Here is a 19197-nt window from a genome sequence, read left to right as displayed (position 1 = left end):
TTAACTTGCATGCATTCATCACCCTCTCTTTGCGCACAATGGCTGCTGCGGTCAGATGAAGGGGGGAGGAGGGTCGTACCACCGACTTTTACAATTGCCTTCGCTAAACAAGTAATGAAAATCTACCATTACACTCATGGGACACACAATTTAGTCCCCGAACTTCTTCTAATGACTGCCAGCTCCGTGTTAACGAAGTAACTGACAGGTGGTGGCCACGACGTCGGGACCACAGATTTGCTTCAAACTTTGTACGCCTTTAGTACGCCATTAAAACAACATAGCGTGCAACTAGTAAGATGCACTACTCTGGCAGTTTCGAGAAAATTGCAAGAGAAGTTTACGTATCTGTTATGTGTCTTATGTATCTGTGCGTAGGTGCCCGCCGAAACCGTTAGAGTTTATGGGGGTTTAGTGATTTGAGGCCGAGCTTTGTACGACGAACGTACATGAGGCGACGGTTCGACTCCCTCTGAGACTTAATCATTAATCTACTTTTTTTCATAGCTGGTCATATTATTTATTTTATATGACACTTGTGAGGTAATATAATGAAAAAGAATACTTGTATTTTCATGAAGCTACAATTTATGTATTAAATACGAATACAATCCTCCACCGTGTGATGTCGAGAGCACATCCGACCAATAATTGTATATTACTCTTGCGGTCTAGCACATTATGACTTACTATATTACTGATTGTGAATAACATCATTCGCATCGTTATTTATGGAGGTTTAACTTGGGCTTTCCAAGCCTGTCCCTTGTCCTTGAAAATTTAATTAGAAATAGTAGACAGCCAAATAACATATAAAATTCACTACAACTTTATGAAAAAGGAAGTGGTTTCTTTCCATTATATTACCTCTCAAATGTAATCTAAATTCAATAATGAAAATATATGTAGATAAAATGAAAAATATATAGAGTAAAAAGGAATTGGTAACAGGATTGCGCTTCCTAAGCATTATTGCTGACCGCTTCTTGGCTCAAATAGTTCAAATGGCTCGGAACACTAGGCGACTTTACTTCTGAGGTCATCAGTCACGTAGAACTTAGAACTTATTAAACCTAACTAACCTAAGGAAATCACACACATCCATGCCCGAGGCAGGATTCGAACCTGCGACCGTAGAGGTCGCTCGGCTCCAGACTGTAGCGCCTAGAACCGCACGGCTACTCCGGCCAGCACATAATTGATATTATATTCGTAAAATTTCTCGGAATTGCCAGAGTATTGCACTTCACTACTTGGAAATTATATTGTTTTAATGGCCCACTATCGGTGTGCAAAGTTTGAAGCAAATCCGTAATCCCAATGTGGTGCCTCCCTCCCCCCCCCCCCCCCCCCACCCCTTGTGAGAAGACATAAGCAGAGCTCGAGCATGTGTAAACACTTTTCTCGCCAGTGAAAGTGGAGGAGATTTTTCACTTGTTGCAGAATGAAGATTAGCACTACCAAAGAGTTTTAAACAGAAGCAATTCAGTTTCTTTCCCCTATGGCTGGTTTCTACATCTACATCTATACTCCGCAAGCCACCTGACGGTGTGTGGCGGAGGGTACCTTGAGTACCTCTATCGGTTCTCCCTTCTATTCCAGTCTCGTATTGTTCGTGGAAAGCAAGATTGTCGGTATGCCTCTGTGTGGGCTCTAATCTCTCTGATTTTATCCTCGTGGTCTCTTCGAGAGATATACGTAGGAGGGAGCAATATACTGCTTGACTGCTCGGTGAAGGTATGTTCTCAAAACTTCAACAAATGCCCGTACCGAGCTAATGAGCGTCTCTCCTGCAGAGTCTTCCACTGGAGTTTGTCTATCATCTCCGTAACGCTTTCGCGATTACTAAATGATCCTGTAACGAAGCGCGTTGCTCTCAGTTGGATCTTCTCTATCTCTTCTATCAACCCTATGTGATTTGATGCGGTCGCCCCGAATTCCTCTCAAGTTTCAGTCTCTTAATCTCAGAGTAGCACTTGCACGCAGCGTCCTCCACTACTTGTTGGATATATTCCCATCTCTGTTTTCCCCTACAGTTTTTAACCTCTAAAACTCCGTCAAGTACCATGGAAGTTATTCCTTGATGTCTTAACAAATGCTCTATCATCATCTCGCTTCTTCTTATCTACATCTGCATGGCGACTCTGCAAATCACAGTTAAGCACCTGGCAGAGGATTCATGGAATCACCTTCACACTAATTCTCCATTATTCCACTCTCGAACAGCGCGCAGAGAAAGAGACCATTTATATCTTTCCGTGCGAGCCGTGATTTCGCTTATTTTATTAGGATAATCGTTTCTTCCTGTGTAGGTCGGCGTAAACAAAATATTTTCGCATTCGCAGGAGAAACTTGGTGATTTAAATTTCGTGATAAGATCCCGCCCCAACGAAAAACGCCTTTGTTTTAATGATTTCGGCCCCAATTCCTGTATCACGTCCGTGACACACTTTCCCCTATTTCACGGTAGTATAAATCCTATCTGGCAAGGATCCCAGACCGCACAGCAGTTCGGTACTCCAAATGAGGACGGGAAAGTGTAGTGTAGACAGTCTCTTTAGTAGACCTGTTGCACTTTCTAAGAGTTCTGCCAATAAAACGCAGTATTTCGCTGGCTGTCCCCACAGCATTTTCACAGTATAAGTTGTTCGCAATTGTAATTCATAGGTATTTAGTTGAATTTAGGGCCTTTATATTTGATTGATTTATCGTGCAACCCGAAGTTTAGTGGATTCCTCTCAGCACTCGTGTAGACGACCTCACACTTTTCATTATTCAGGGCCAGCTGCCAATTTTTGCGCCATACATATATCTTACCTAAATCGTTTTGAAATTGGTTTTGAACTTCTGATGCTTTACTAGACGATAAACGACAGCACCATCTGCAAACAACCTAAGACGGCTACACAGATTGTCTCTTAAATCGTTTATATAGATAAGGAACAGCAGAGGACCTATAACATTATCTTGGGGAACGAGAGAAGTTACTTCTGTTTTACTCGATTACTTTCTGAATCCGTTTTTACTGTGTGTCAATAGAGCGTTCTCTTCGAGGTAATTCGTCATGTTCCATCACAATATACAGCATGTACATAAAATCCAGGAACACTTTCAGTTATTTATTGCACAAGAACCAAACATTGTGCAGATATCATACATATGTCATTTTGAAGAGAAATCCTGAAGGTTTTTTTTTCATATATACCGCCACATTGTAGTTTGGTAATTTGCCGATAGTCAGCGCTAGTCACAAACTTGGCGAGTTCAGGTGCAGAGTGAGCTTTTGTGTGTTGAAGCTCATGAAATGGCCTCCCCGATCACCAGATCTCACTCCGTGGACTTTTCTCTGTGGGGATACATTAAAGATGTGTTGTATGTACTGCCTGTACCACGTGATGTAGCAGAGCTCCGGGAGAGAATACGACAAGCGACTAGTACATTCGACGATGCCATGCTGGGACGGGTATGGCAAGAATTCGATTACCGTATTGACGTCTGCCGGGTCACTCATGGTTCGCATATTGAATGTTTGTAAAAAAAAATTCAGAGTTGCTCTTCAAAATGCAATATGTATGACACCTGTACAACGTTTAGTTCTTTTGCAATAAATAGTTGAAAGTGTTCCCAGACTAATTACACCCTGTATGTTCCAAAATCCTGCCGCATATCGATATTAATGATATGGGCCTGTAATTTAGTGGATTACTCCTACTGTCTTTCTTGAATATTGGTGTGACCTGTTCAACTTTCCACTCTTTTGACACCGATCTTTCGTTGAGCGATCGGTTGTAAATGATTGTTAGGTAAGGAGTTACTGCAACAGCATTCTCTGAAAGGAACCTAATTGACATACTATCAGTTTCCCACACGCTCGGCCGGCCGGTGTGGCCGTGCGGTTAAAGGCGCTTCAGTCTGGAACCGCGTGACCGCTACGGTCGCAGGTTCGAATCGTGCCTCGGGCATGGATGTGTGTGATGTCCTTAGGTTAGTTCGGTTTAATTAGTTCTAAGTTCTAGGCGACTGATGACCTCAGAAGTTGAGTCGCATAGTGCTCAGAGCCATTTGAACCATTTTTGAACCCACACGCTCCTCTCATTGCCTATTCTGCAGAGGACCTCCTCATTTCGTATCTTATGAGTCAATCTATTTGACAACATCCTTCTATACATCATATCTCAAATGCTTCGATTCTCTTCTTTTCCGCTTTATCTACAGTCCGTGACCCACTTCAATATAGTGGTGTGCTCCTAATGTACGTTCTTAGATATTTCATCCTCACATTAAGGTCGATGGTTGATACTGGTCAGCTTGTTTTGGTTAGGAATGACCTCTTTGCCTGTGCTGGTATGTTTTTTATGTCCTCCATGTTTCGTCCGTCATCTGGTCTTTTGCTTCCAAAGTAGCAGATTTCCTTCGCTTCGTCTACTTCGTGGTCCTCAGTTTTGACGATAAGTTTAGTGCTTATCTCATTTCCGCTACTTCTCATTACTTTCGTCTTTCTTCGGTTTATTCTTTATACACAATATGTACTCATTTCTGATCATTCCACTTAACAGGCCCTGCAGTCCTGTGAATTCACTTTCGCAGAAAGTAGCAATGTCATCAGCGAATATTATCATTGATATCCGTTCAGCTTGAAGTTTAATCCCTCTGCATCTACTTTTTTTTATATCCGTCATTGTTTCTTCGATATATTGATTGAACACTAGGGGCGAAACACTACATCCATGCTTTACACTCTTTCTAATCTGTCACTTCTTTCTTGGTCTTCCTTTATTATTTTTCCCTCTTTCCGTTTTTCCCCACATATTAAACTTATTTTCCTGAGATCTTAGAACATTTTGCACCATCTTTCACTGTCGAAGCCTTTTTGTAGGTCGAATATGTCTTGATTTCTCTTATATCGTGTGTACACTATAAAGTGCCACGTCAGAACTGCCTCTCTGATACCTTTACCTTTCCGAAAGCCAAAATGGTCGGCATCAAACAGATGCCTTTCTTTTCCATTCTTCTGTATATTTTTCTTGTCAGTGACCTGGATGCCTGAGTTGTTACGCTGATGGTGCTATAGTTTTCACACTTATCTGTCCTTTCTATCTTAGAAATTGTGTGGATGATATTTTTCCGAATTTGGGATGGTTTTCTCCGAACTCATGGATTCTACACACCAATTTGAATACTAGTTTATTTGACACTTCTCCCCATTGCTTTTAGAAATCCCAAAGGTATTTTATCTAGGCTTTCCGTCATATTTGACTGCAAGTCTTCAAATCTATGTTAAACTTTGATTCCAATACTGGATCCCCTATTTCTTCCATTTAAACTCACATTTTTTCTTCTATCACGTCATCAGACAGTTCTTTCACCTCGAAGAATACTTTGATGTACTCTTTCCATCTATTCACTCTGCCTTCAGCATTTAAAAGTGTTATATCCTAGCCAGTAATGCCAACCGAGCCCGCTGCCAAAAGGTTGGCAGCATCAAAGTCCGGACCCCGTCCGCATAAGCAGCGCCAGCGATACAGGAAATCGCCGCAAGTCTGCGCGCGCCACCGCTGGCTTCTGGCTTCTTAAGCGCTGGAGTCGCGAGCGCTAGGACAGTTCTGTATTCGCCGCTCAGTTGTATACTCGCCACCGATTTGTGTACTTGCTAGTCAGTTGTGTGTTCATCGCAGCAGAGTTGTTGTTTGTCGTCAGCCGACGCTGACCTAGCCGCTCCGACTCGAACTAGACAGATTTCTGTAGACACGGAGTTACTATTGTGTTGCTGTATCTTCGTAATAAAGATAAGTACCGACTTTTATTTAATCAGAGTGTTTGGGTTTTCATCTTTCTGTTCACTGTTCCAGCGGACCGGTCGGCCCGCTATTAAAAGTGTGGCGGTGACTTCGTAAGCCGTTTCTACAGCGAATTGCTTGTCGCTACGAACACCGCCACAAAAAAAAGTAGATTTCCTCTTGTACTCTTAATGTTGACACCTTTGTTTTCGATTTTACCCAAGGTTGTTTTGATTTTTCTACGTGTTGAATCAGTCCTTCTGACATTCATTCCTGTTTAGATTTCCTCGCACTTTTCATGTAGCCATTTCGCCTTGGCCTCCCTGCACTTTCTTCCTATTTCATTTCTAAGTCACTTATATGGCCTTATTCCTGTCATTTTTGAACATTGTAGTACTTCCTTCTTTCGTCTATCAGTTGAAGTACTTCTTATAATGCCCAAATTCACAGTTACTTTCCTTGTAGTTATATTTCTCCGCCCAACTTCCGTGATTTCCCTTTTTAGAATTATCAATTGCTCTTCAACTGAACTGCGTACTGTAGTATTCTTTATCGTATCACCTACAGCCTTAGAGTACTTCAAACGTACTTCATCATTCCTCTGTTAATCTGACTTCTTTTCGCTTAATTCTTGCGGGTGATTTTCTTAAAGTGCAGTTTGCAGTCCGATATCTGATTTAGGAATATCTATTTGACCATGATGTAAACCAACTAGAATTTTTCCGTGTCTCCAACATTTTTCCAAAATTTTTGGAACTTGGAGATTATTCGTATCCATAAAGTGAGCGGTATTATAGTGGTTAAGACAATGAAGTCGTATTCAGGAGAGAAGGAAAATATCGAGTAGTAAGTTAAACGTGTTTGCATGGTCTGGAGGTTCTGATGTCGCTCCTCTTCCCATAAACACGTATGACAGGCGATGAGAAACTAAGTTATAAAGCCTGCAGTGAAAACTGTTTATTTTATTTCATACAGCCGGTACAGGTAACTGATAGTACGTACATTAAGTTATTTTGCAACGTAGTCTCCATATCGGTTTAGGCGCTTGCCGCTTCGTGGGATGAGTTTGAATATACCCTCCTGGTAAAAATCCTATCTTTGCGTGCTAAGCCAAGTTGTCGCGAAGTATTTCAGCTCCTCGTATGAATCGAGTCGTCGGCCTCCTAGGTGTTCCTTCAAGAGGACATCATCTTCCTTCATGACAACGCGCTACCTCAAACAGCAAAGATGATCACCACGCTGTTGACACAGTTTCTCTGGGACATCATCTACCATCCGCCCTAAAGCCCGGATCTCGCTCCAAACGACTTTCACCTTTTTTCTCAGTTGAAGGAGCACACAGGAGGCTCGCTTCAGACGAGGAGGTGAAACACTTCCCGGCAACGTGACTGATAACCCAAGGACAGGATTTTTACCCCGAGGATATATTCAGACTCATTCCATGACGCGACAAGTGCCAAGACCGATAGGGAGATTATGTCGAAGAAAAAGCTAATGTACAAGGGCGTGCTGAAAAATAATGCCACTGAATTTTTTATGTGAAAACCCTTAAAGCTTTTTAAATTAAAAGAACTTTAGTAACAGTCTACATCTTTACTCTTCATATCTACATATTCAACAGAGTCACCCTGGCGACGAACACATTTCTCCCAGCGAGAGACCAGTTTGTTGATGCTGTCACTTGTAGAATGTTTGTCTTTGTTGAGAACCTCACCTCTGCTTGCACCACTTCATGACTATCAAAGCGAATTCCTCGAAATATCCCTTAAGTTTTGGAAACACACTAAGCTCTGACACACACGTTAATGTTATCATTACCAATTCTTCCATTACGAGAACGAACAACCCAATTGCGATACAGTCATCACCGTACACAGGTTTCATTCTTCTATAGATTTCACTTGGAGGTACGCTTTATGTGGTTAAGAACTCGATTGGAGCACGCTGTTTCTCCCGCACCGACGTACACTGATGAGCCAAAACATTATGAGCACCTGTTTAATAGCTTGTTTGTCCGTCTTTGAATTGAAACACATCACTGATTCTGCGTATCAGAGATCCGACAGTTTGTTGGTAGGTTTGTGGAGGTATGTGGCATTAGCTGTATACACAAAGGACATGTAATTCGCGTAACTAACAAGCCATGGATATGCATACGCGGTGATGACGCCCGATACCGACCCAATTGGTTTCCATAGGATTTACATCAGGTTAATTGGTAACCGAGACATCAACGTGAGTTCAGTAAAATGCTCCTCAAACCACTGTAGCACGGTTCTGGCTCCGAGACACGGACAATTATACTGCTAAAAGATGACATCAAGCATGAGGGGATACAGGTGGTTCGAAAGCTGTCAGCGAGTCTTCGATTACTACCATACGTCCCCTGCAAGCGGAGAAGAATGTCTCTCATAGCATAATACTGCTCCCGTTAGCCCACGCCCGTGTCGCACTGCACGTTTCGAGCCACAATTCACCTCGATGACGGGGTATGCGATGAACACCATCGAGTGCAGTAAAAATGTGATTAACCAGAAGAGCCAACATGTGTCCATTGATCGACGGTCGACTTCCGATGGTCCTTTGTCCACTGCAACCGTAAACATGCGAACCCGTGGGTGTGGTGTGCTGCGAAGCTCCATGTTCAACAATGTACAATAAACAGTGTGCTCCGAAACACTTGTGCACACGCCAGTATTTTACTGTTTCGGCAGAGACAGTTGATTCTGAATCTATTGGCCATAAGGTACTCTTTGGCCAGTCTTTATTAACAGACGTTGACGTTCTCGAGTATTGCGTTTGTGAGGAGGAATTTGCGTCAGGTGAAAAAACACACATTCATGCCTATTTTAAGACGTCAAATATGTATTTGTTGGCTGATACAAGGATGAAATTGGAGTGGTTATCTGTCCTCCTTTACAGAGCAGACAAGCCTCTGAACCGCATGTTCTGTGAAGAGTCGTGGATATCCAACCGTTTAGCATTCTAGTGGTCGTTTCCCTGTCCTTCCACCTCTTTCCGTAGAGCTCACGACAGTAGCACGTGAGCATTCGACCATTTCGCCGTTTTTGAGATACTTTTCCATAGGCTCAGCGTAATAATAATCTGTCCTTTGTCAAAGTCGTTTATTTCGATGGCTTTATCTGTTTGCAGCCCACATCTTCACTAGGGTGATCCCTCGTCCGTGTCTACTCCGATTACATACTTTTGTTACCGCGTCACGTGCCTGCAACGCCATCAGAAGGCATTCAACGTCGCGGTGCGCAGTGGTCATAAGGTTTGGGATAATCAGTGTAGGTAACACACCGCCATGTTACACGCTACAATTTGGAGCCCTCAAACGGCAAAGGGTTGCAACTTAAGTCAGCGAAGCGGGAAAGTCGACACAGTAATATGCATAACATGTAATAACTCAACCGATATTCGTTTACATCTACATCTACGTTATTACTCTGCTATTCACAATCAAGCGTCTGGCACAGGGTTCAGTGAACCACCTTCAAGCTGTCTCTCTATCGTTCCACTCTCGAACGACGCGCAAGAGAAACGAGCACTTAAATTTTTCTGTGCGAGCCGTGATTTCTCTTATTTTATCCTAATGATCATTTCTCCCTATGTAGGAGGGTGCCAACAGTATGTTTTCGCAATCGGAGGAGAAAACTGGTGATTGAAATTTCATGATAAGATCCCTTCGCAACGAAAAACGCCTTTGTTTTAATGATTGCCACTCCAATTCACGTATCATGTCTGTGGCACTATCTCCCCTATTTCGTGATATATATCTACATTAAGAACAAAATAAAAAATTCGGAGGCATTACTTTTCATCGCGCCCTCTTCTGTACTTTCATTTGGCAGTAGTGGTTGTATGAAATAAAATTTACGCGTTTCACTGCAGGCTCTGTAACCTTAATTTCTAATCACCTCTCGTACTTGTTGCAGCTTCAGTGTGCCATTCACCTCTGGACCAGAGCTTCATCTGCCTTAGTGACGTCTTTGACAACATCCATTTACCACTATACTGTGTGAAACCAATAAGAAATTGTTACAGACTGTTGTTAAATGCTTCTTTCCGCCGAAAATTTGTACACGTACTACCCGAACATCAATACAGAACTAATTCATACTTCCCTCTTATCCGTAAATTTCATAATACGAAGATATTTTCCTCCTCCACGCTAAATGGTAAAAGTTACTTTGTCTGTTAGTACTAGAGACTAATAAGATTAGGTTGTATGACATGTTATAACGCCAAGTATATCCATAACTTATTACACAATGAAGCATGCTGATTTCAAATAAAAATTGACACATCATTGAAATTTGAAATACATCCATATCAGAAGATCTGATATCGATCGTAAGGGTTCCGCCAGCTGCAAATGATGCGAGTCCTGAAATGTGGAAAAACTGCTCTTCTGCCATTTCAGTATTTCACGTAGCAGATCTGTGCAGTCAGCTTTCCGTTTCTCTCTTTTATTTATCGAACTCAGTAAAAGATAGAATTTCCAAAAAGACGTTCTTTGTTTCTTCGCAGGATTTTATTCACAGTGGCGAGCACTCTCATGAATTTTTCAGGTATGTGAACGGTATAGGAATGGATTTTTCTGTTCCCTGCAGGTTACCTGATACCCTTCCATATTTGGTTTAAGCTGTGACAAAGCACGATTCGCAAGGAATCCCACTGACCTCGCTTCTTTGTAATTTTCTATTGCTTTCACTGATGGCAATGAACTTTGTAATCAGAGACGAATAATCTTGAAATTTTTCGAAAAATATACTACCGTCATTGGCATTCAAACATAAGAGGTTTTCTCAGCCGTCATTTGTTTATTCTCTCTTCTTTACGCTGTCTATCTATGCATTCACTAGATGTTAATTTTTATTTCATTATCTCTGTTGTACCTTACCTCAAATTTGCACAACGAACGTAGTAGCCTAGTACATATTTTTCTGTTGGCCTACTTAAACACCTTCCGTTGGATTCGAAATGGATAGGACTCCTTTATTGACAAAACCTAACAGCTTCTTAATATGATTAAAACTTCATCCCCTGAATACAGATAGTTCTGCTCTGTCTGGAAGAATTTGGTTGCGGCTGTTGATGCCTAAACACTTTTTGCGAACTAAAAGAAAAGTACAGCTGTCATCACAAGCTTTCATCCACGGAGTGTTACATTTCACATTCCGGGAAACACTGACTGCACATAAGATTCGTGCAGTTCTCCTAGCTACTTTTAACTCTTTCGTTCGTGTTATGCAAGTCTTATGACGCGTACAATATCGATGTCGTCAGAACAATGGTACTCTGAACAGGCACACTCGGTTGTTTAAGAGCTTTCGCTGCTGTTAACGTTTCTCGCAAATTATCTGATGCATCTCGTACACGAACCTGCTGTGGAGTGGATTAAGGATGAAAAACACCCACCGTTGTGTAACAACGAAATTCGAAAAATGTCGAGTAAGCAAAGGCTATTGCAGTTCAGGTTCAAAAGAGAACGCGCAAATGACGACAGTCAAAACTTAATAGAAATCCGTGCGTCTGTAAAAAGATCGAAGAGCTTACAGCTAGTAAGACAGTCATACCTCAGCAATAGATCTTGGCCAGTACCCATGAAAATTCTGGTGTTACGTAAAATTGCTCATTAGGTCTAAGGCTTCTATCCAATCACTCATTGACCAGTCTGGCGTGGCAGCAGAAGTGAAGCCCAAGTTTTAAATTCCACATTTAAGAAATCGTTCACCTAGACGAATCGTACAAACTTACCGTCGTTTGACCCATGCACAGACTCCCGTATGGAGCACATAGTAATAACCATCCCTGGTGTAGAGAAACAACTGAAAGAGTTGAAAGCAAATAAGCTGTTATGTCCTAATGGGATCCCAACTCGATCTTACAAAGAGTACTCTAGAGCATTGGTCCATTACTTAGCTTGCATTTGTCGCGAATCTCTCGCCCAGACAGAAGTCCCAAGCGACTGCAAAAAAGCGAAGATGACTCCTGTATATAAGAAGGGTAAAAGAACGGACCTGCAGAATTACAGAGCAATATCTTTAAGATCGGTTTGCTTCAGAATCCTAGAATGTATTCTTACTTCGAATATAACAAAATTCCTTGAGAGGAAAAAGCTTCTGTCCACAAATCAAAGCGGTTTTAGAAAGCATCGCTCGTGCGAAATTCAGCTTGCCCTCTTCTCACATCAGATCCTGCAAAACATGGGTGAAGGGCAACAGGCGGATTCCCTATTCATAGACTTCCGTAAAGCAGTCGACACTGTGCCACACTGCCGACTATTAACGAAGGAACAAGCATACGGAGAAGGTTCCCAGGTATGTGACTGCCTCGAAGAGTTCATATGCAAAAGAACCCAGTATGTTGTTCACGAGGGCTAACATTCATCAGAGACAAGGGTATCGTTAGGAGTTCCCTAGGGAAGTGTAATAGGAGGCAACAGTCTACGCTTGTTTGCTGATGTGTGGTGTGTGGGAAAGTATCGTTGTTGAGTCACTGAAGGAAGATACAGGATGACTGAGAGAAAATTTCTAGTTGGTGTGATGAATGGTATTTAGCTCTCAATGTAGAAAAATGTAAGGAAATGCAGATTGGCTGGGAAAACAAACCTCTCATATTCGAGTACAGTATTAGTATGTACTGCTTGACAAAGTGAAATCGACTAAATATCTGGACGTAACGTTGCACAGCAGTATGAAAAGGAATTAGCATGTAAAGATTGTAGAATGGTCGACTTCGGTTTACTGGGAGAATTTTAGGAAAGTGTGGCTCATCCGTATATACACTCCTGGAAATTGAAATAAGAACACCGTGAATTCATTGTCCCAGGAAGGGGAAACTTTATTGACACATTCCTGGGGTCAGATACATCACATGATCACACTGACAGAACCACAGGCACATAGACACAGGCAACAGAGCATGCACAATGTCGGCACTAGTACAGTGTATATCCACCTTTCGCAGCAATGCAGGCTGCTATTCTCCCATGGAGACGATCGTAGAGATGCTGGATGTAGTCCTGTGGAACGGCTTGCCATGCCATTTCCACCTGGCGCCTCAGTTGGACCAGCGTTCGTGCTGGACGTGCAGACCGCGTGAGACGACGCTTCATCCAGTCCCAAACATGTTCAATGGGGGACAGATCCGGAGATCTTGCTGGCCAGGGTAGTTGACTTACACCTTCTAGAGCACCTTGGGTGGCACGGGATACATGCGGACGTGCATTGTCCTGTTGGAACAGCAAGTTCCCTTGCCGGTCTAGGAATGGTAGAACGATGGGTTCGATGACGGTTTGGATGTACCGTGCACTATTCAGTGTCCCCTCGACGATCACCAGTGGTGTACGGCCAGTGTAGGAGATCGCTCCCCACACCATGATGCCGGGTGTTGGCCCTGTGTGCCTCGGTCGTATGCAGTCCTGATTGTGGCGCTCACCTGCACGGCGCCAAACACGCATACGACCATCATTGGCACCAAGGCAGAAGCGACTCTCATCGCTGAAGACGACACGTCTCCATTCGTCCCTCCATTCACGCCTGTCGCGACACCACTGGAGGCGGGCTGCACGATGTTGGGGCGTGAGCGGAAGACGGCCTAACGGTGTGCGGGACCGTAGCCCAGCTTCATGGAGACGGTTGCGAATGGTCCTCGCCGATACCCCAGGAGCAACAGTGTCCCTAATTTGCTGGGAAGTGGCGGTGCGGTCCCCTACGGCACTGCGTAGGATCCTACGGTCTTGGCGTGCATCCGTGCGTCGCTGCGGTCCGGTCCCAGGTCGACGGGCACGTGCACCTTCCGCCGACCACCGGCGACAACATCGATGTACTGTGGAGACCTCACGCCCCACGTGTTGAGCAATTCGGCGGTACGTCCACCCGGCCTCCCGCATGCCCACTATACGCCCTCGCTCAAAGTCCGTCAACTGCACATACGGTTCACGTCCACGCTGTCGCGGCATGCTACCAGTGTTAAAGACTGCGATGGAGCTCCGTATGCCACGGCAAACTGGCTGACACTGACGGCGGCGGTGCACAAATGCTGCGCAGCTAGCGCCATTCGACGGCCAACACCGCGGTTCCTGGTGTGTCCGCTGTGCCGTGCGTGTGATCATTGCTTGTACAGCCCTCTTGCAGTGTCCGGAGCAAGTATGGTGGGTCTGACACACCGGTGTCAATGTGTTCTTTTTTCCATTTCCAGGAGTGTAGAAGACCACATACAGAACACTTGTGCGAGCCACTTGTGAGTTCTCTTCGAGTGTTTGGAATCCGCAGCAGATCGGATTAAAGGAAGACATCGAAGCAATTGGATGGTTCCTTTCAAAGGGTACGGCCTAATTTCCTTCTCCATCCTTCCCTAAGCCGAGCTTGCGCTCCGTCTCTAATGATCTCGTTGTCGACGGAATGTTAAACACTAATCTCCTCCTCCTCCTCCTCGAAGCAATTCAGAAGCGGGCTGCTAGATTTGTGAACATCCAGCATACTGGAATAGCTGTGGGTCAGCAACTTCAGTTAATCAGTACAACGAAAAACTGGTCCAAAGTAGAAAATTTCACTTTTTTTCTATTCACTCGATGGCTAGTTTCTGGCCGGGACCCATTTTCAAATCATCATAACATAGCCAAAAATAATATTTCCGAAAAAGCAAAAACATGCCAAAAATGTGCAAATGAACAGTTGCAGCACATACAGATAACTGTTCAAACCAAATGTCTCTGAGCCCTATGGGACTTTACTTCTGAGGTCATCAGTCCACTAGAACTTAGAACTACTTAAACCTAACTGACGTAAGGACAACACACATCCATGTCCGAGGCAGGATTCGAACCTGCGACCGTAGTGGCCGCGCGTTTCCAGACTGTAGCGCCTAGAACCGCTCGGCCACGCCGGCCGGTACAGTTAACTGTTCGTTTACACATTTTTGACATGTTTTTTGCACTTTCGAAAATACCGTTTTTGACTCTTACGATAATTTGAAAATGAGTCTCCGCCCGAAACTAGTCCTCGAGTAAATAAAAAAAAAAGTTAAATTTGCCACTTTGGACCGGTTTTTCGTTGTACTGCTAGATGTGTTGCCAGTAGGTTCGAATAACACACAAGTATTATGGAGATGCTTTGGAAACTCAAATGGGAATCATTGGAGGGAAGGTGACGTTCTTTCCGAGGTGCACTATTCAGAAAATTTAGAGAACCGGCATATGAGGCTGACTGCGTAAGGACCATGATGATAATATTAGAGAGATTAGCGCCCGTACAGAGGCATACAGACAGTCGTTTTCCCGTCGCTCAATTGTCGAGTGGAACGGGAAAGGAAATGACTTGTACCGGTACAGGGTACCCTTTGCCACGCACCATACGATGGCTTGTAGAGAATGTATGTAGATTTAAATGTAAATTGTTTTCTGTGACTTCGATTCTTGTATGTATTTACAAGATTTCCGGGTGTTTTAAGATGACATTTGAAGCCACTTTCCAGAAAGAAGCTCTCGATGTAAGCTCTGAAGAATTTGAGTTAACAATACCCACCTAATACAATGTAGCTCCTTCTTTCAGACAGATAATGATCCTGACAAGTTGTAATATGCATTGCACAATGAATCTAATGTTGTAGATAGCCATTCCGATACGTGACCATCCATCCGGCTTAACAGTTCAGAGACTGGTCGGAGCTATGTGGACGGCATGCAAATCTCGCTCTATGACCTCTCAGATGTGGTTCATTGGGCCGAATGGGGGAGGCCTGGTCGGCCATGCAAGAAACCTCACGTGCATGGAGTGTTCTCCGAGACATTTTGACACAATTTGGGAGTGATGGGGTGTAATTTGTTTTACTGAACACAGAGGTCGACTGCAAGATGCCACGTCGTGGGACTGTGCCGGTGAAAAACAGTGGCAGACGTATGAACCACCCATTTAAATATCCTCCTCACGAAAATACCTTCACCATAGGATATTATTCCTCGTGGGCCGTTTAAAGGATTGGAATGGTGCCCCATCACCTGCTCCGACCCACGGGGCCCATGGCTGGCCTTGCTCGGTGGTTCAAATGGCTCTGAGCACTATGGTACTCAACATCTGAGGACATCAGTCCCCTAGAACTTAGAACTACTTAAACCTAACTAACCTAAGGACACCACACACATCCATGCCCCAGGCAGGATTCGAACCTGCGATCGTAGCGGTCGCGCGGTTCCAGACTGAAGCGCCTAGAACCGCTCGGCCAAACCGTCCGGCCCTTGCTCGGTGGTCCGGCCTGGCTCCTGCCCCTTCCCACCTTTTTCTTCCTTCTTATTCTATCAAATTTTATTCTTTTAAATATCCTGAGATTTTATCAACTTGTCCTTGTTGCTAGTTTTCTTGCAGTAAAGGGGTTGTGGAAGCACCAGTCGGATGCAAAGGGTGCGTCTCCTGCTGCATAATGCGTTCCAGGCGCCTCCAACAGCATTCTGGGTGGGGCACCCATCTCCCTCTTCTGCTTACTTCTATCTCTGAACTTTCTTGATTCTCGAATACAACCCAGTTCATGAGAGTTTGTCTTTTGTGTCTTTCCTCGCTGGGGACTATCCCCAGCTTGGCACACTAGGCATGGAGGGACCGACGACCTCGTAGTTTGGTCCCTTTAACGGATCAGACCATCCATACATCCACCACAACCCTTTGTAATGGTCTCAATTGACCAGGACGAGGGTCTGCATGTTTCTTCAGGTATGACATAGCCTGCTGAAGCCACTCATTGAAGATTAGATCCTTAGATCCTCTACAGTTACGAAATAACTGTGATTTTGAGTGCCACGTTTCAACCACTGTTCTAAATAGTCCCCGACGTTTTATAAGAGATTAAGATCAGGTAAATTAGGTGGCCAGTCAAGGTATGACAACATGCTTGAGTGTTCAGTAAACCAGATATTTACGTGTGCTATCTTGTAAATAAAGCTGTCGTCATCTTGTAAGATGGTAGTGTCCTCAGATTACTCATCACGAAGATTTAGAACAAAGAGCATCACTTGGTCACCCAGAATATTGAAATAAACAACCTGTTTCACGTTCACAGTAGCGTGAACGAGTGAGCCCAAGTCATGATACGAAAAACACTCCCAAAACATCACGGAAACACCTACCTCCTGTACTACTGCCCCTCACCTTCCCCAACGAGCGACTACACACACACACACACACACACACACACACACACAATTCAGAATCAGTTTTGATGCCCGTCTGTTACACTGCAGAATAGCCTGATGACTTCTGTCTACGAGACACGAAAGGAACTGTTCATAAGATTCAAAACTAATTTATCAATCTTCCATCTTACATAACAGTATAGCACAGTCTTTCTTTTCTTCTTTGCTTTTCTTTTGCTTGTGCCGTTTTGCCCGCGGATACGCAGGGTCGGCATGGTTAATCGGATGTGGCAATGTTAGTTAAAGGGGCGGTCGGATGCCCTTCCTGCCACCATCCCGTACCCCCCGGGAAGGAAGTAGTGTACCCCGACTGTCTGGGACTAGTGTAATCCATGGAATAGGGCGAAAGTGTTGAGATGTCTGTGAGCCGTGTGACTGAGGCGGGACGTGGGGACCAGCCCTGTATTCACCTAGGGGGATGTGGGAAACCGCCTAAAAACCAAATCCAGGCTGGCCGGCACACCGGCCCTCGTTGTTAATCCGCTGGGCGGATTCTATTCGGGGCCGGCGCGCCTACCCGAGTCCAGGAAGCAGCGCGTTAGTGCGCTCGGCTAACCTGGCGGGTCATAACTAGAGTGCTGCAGCGCTCCGTGTTTGACCGGTCACGGCTCGCCTGTTGACGGGGGGACCGAGCAGCTCGTGTCCGGTCCCACACGACTCGGCTCGGTCACGTACTCGCCCCATGTCTGATGTCCGGATTCCGGATACGCGGATAACCGAGCATGACCGGTCAGCGCTGACGTCTCATCTCGCTTCGCCCCGGCTCGCTGCATTGTACTTTACTGTACAAATCCAACGCCTCTCTTTCTCTCTCTCTCTCTTTTAATACAAAAGTAACATTTCCAAGAACGGGTACGTGACACAGCTAAATTCATAAAGCACCTGGAAAGTAAAATGATATTTCAATACAATCGCGGATAGAAGACGAGTCTCATTTCCAAACAAAAAAGATATTTTTCCTTCCATTTATAGGAAACAGTAAATAAGTGCTTTCCCTGTAATCTAGAAGACAACCATCTTCATAAAGAAAGCATACAAAGAACATTAAACATTTACAGACGTAACTTGTCATACGTTCAATTGCTTGCAACATAAAATTATAGTTATTGTTGATCAGCAGGAAATCACTAACGCGTTCCGGATTTAATTGGCTGCGGCAATTTGTTAGTAACATGCCGGCTTTACTAAAGCACCTTTCACTAGGTGCGCTTGTTGCTGGGATACATAAAATACGTCTTGCAACTGCAGCCAAACCTGGCAGATCTGTTTCATGTCAGCTCCACCACTTTAAGATGTCATCATCATCTCCGGGGTGCATTAAAATGTACAGATCTACTTCATCTGCTGCGGATGATCTGTTGTTCCTCCATTCCTTGAAACGAGCTCTCTTTCTGGGTGGTGATGACACAGTACTTGAAGGATCTATGATAATAAACAAAAGAGACAAGTAATACAGAACTGATATGGAAATCATCGAAACATTCCCGTAAGAGACCGATGACCTCGCTGTTTGGTCTCTCCCCCCAAACAACCCGACCCCCGTTCCCATAAAAACGAGATGTTTTACGTTAATGAAATATTATACGAGTCACAACATTCCCGTTTCTCTATAATACACATTCCACTAACTGTGCAAAAACGATTATGTTAATGATTGAATGTTGTACCTGCGTAAGTAGCACACATTTGTCGCACATTGTTAAGAATTTCCTGCTTTTCACTTATTTCAAGCATATTAAGATAACGGAAGGACGGCCAAAGAAACGATCTTTGTGAGGTTTCTTGCAACTGTGTTTCTTGAAATGAGTGGTTCCCGACTGGAAAAACAATAAAGTGGAGCAGTTTATGCACGATACGTACCCAGTAGACGCAATGTTTTCATCTACAACAAACAGAAATGTACTCCATACTTGGCTTCTTACAAGGGAACCTCCCCATCGCACGCCCCTCAGATTTAGTTATAAGTTGGCACAGTGGATAGGCCTTGAAAAACTGAACACAGATCGATCGAGAAAACAGGAAGAAGTTGTGTGCAACTACGAAAAAATAAGCAAAATATACAAACTGAGTAGTCCATGTGCAACATAGGCAATATCATGGCTACTTTGAGCTCAGAAGTGCCATGGTGCCGTGGTTAGCGCGAGCAGCTGCGGACCGAGAGGTCCACGGTTCAAGTCTTCCCTCCAGTGAAAACTTTAATTTTTTTTCAGTTTATGTGACAAACTC

This window comes from Schistocerca serialis, chromosome 3 (assembly GCF_023864345.2).
Source record: "Schistocerca serialis cubense isolate TAMUIC-IGC-003099 chromosome 3, iqSchSeri2.2, whole genome shotgun sequence".
NCBI lineage: Eukaryota > Metazoa > Arthropoda > Insecta > Orthoptera > Acrididae > Schistocerca > Schistocerca serialis.
The sequence above is the reverse complement of the archived record's forward strand: the minus strand, read 5'-3'. Positions refer to the sequence as shown.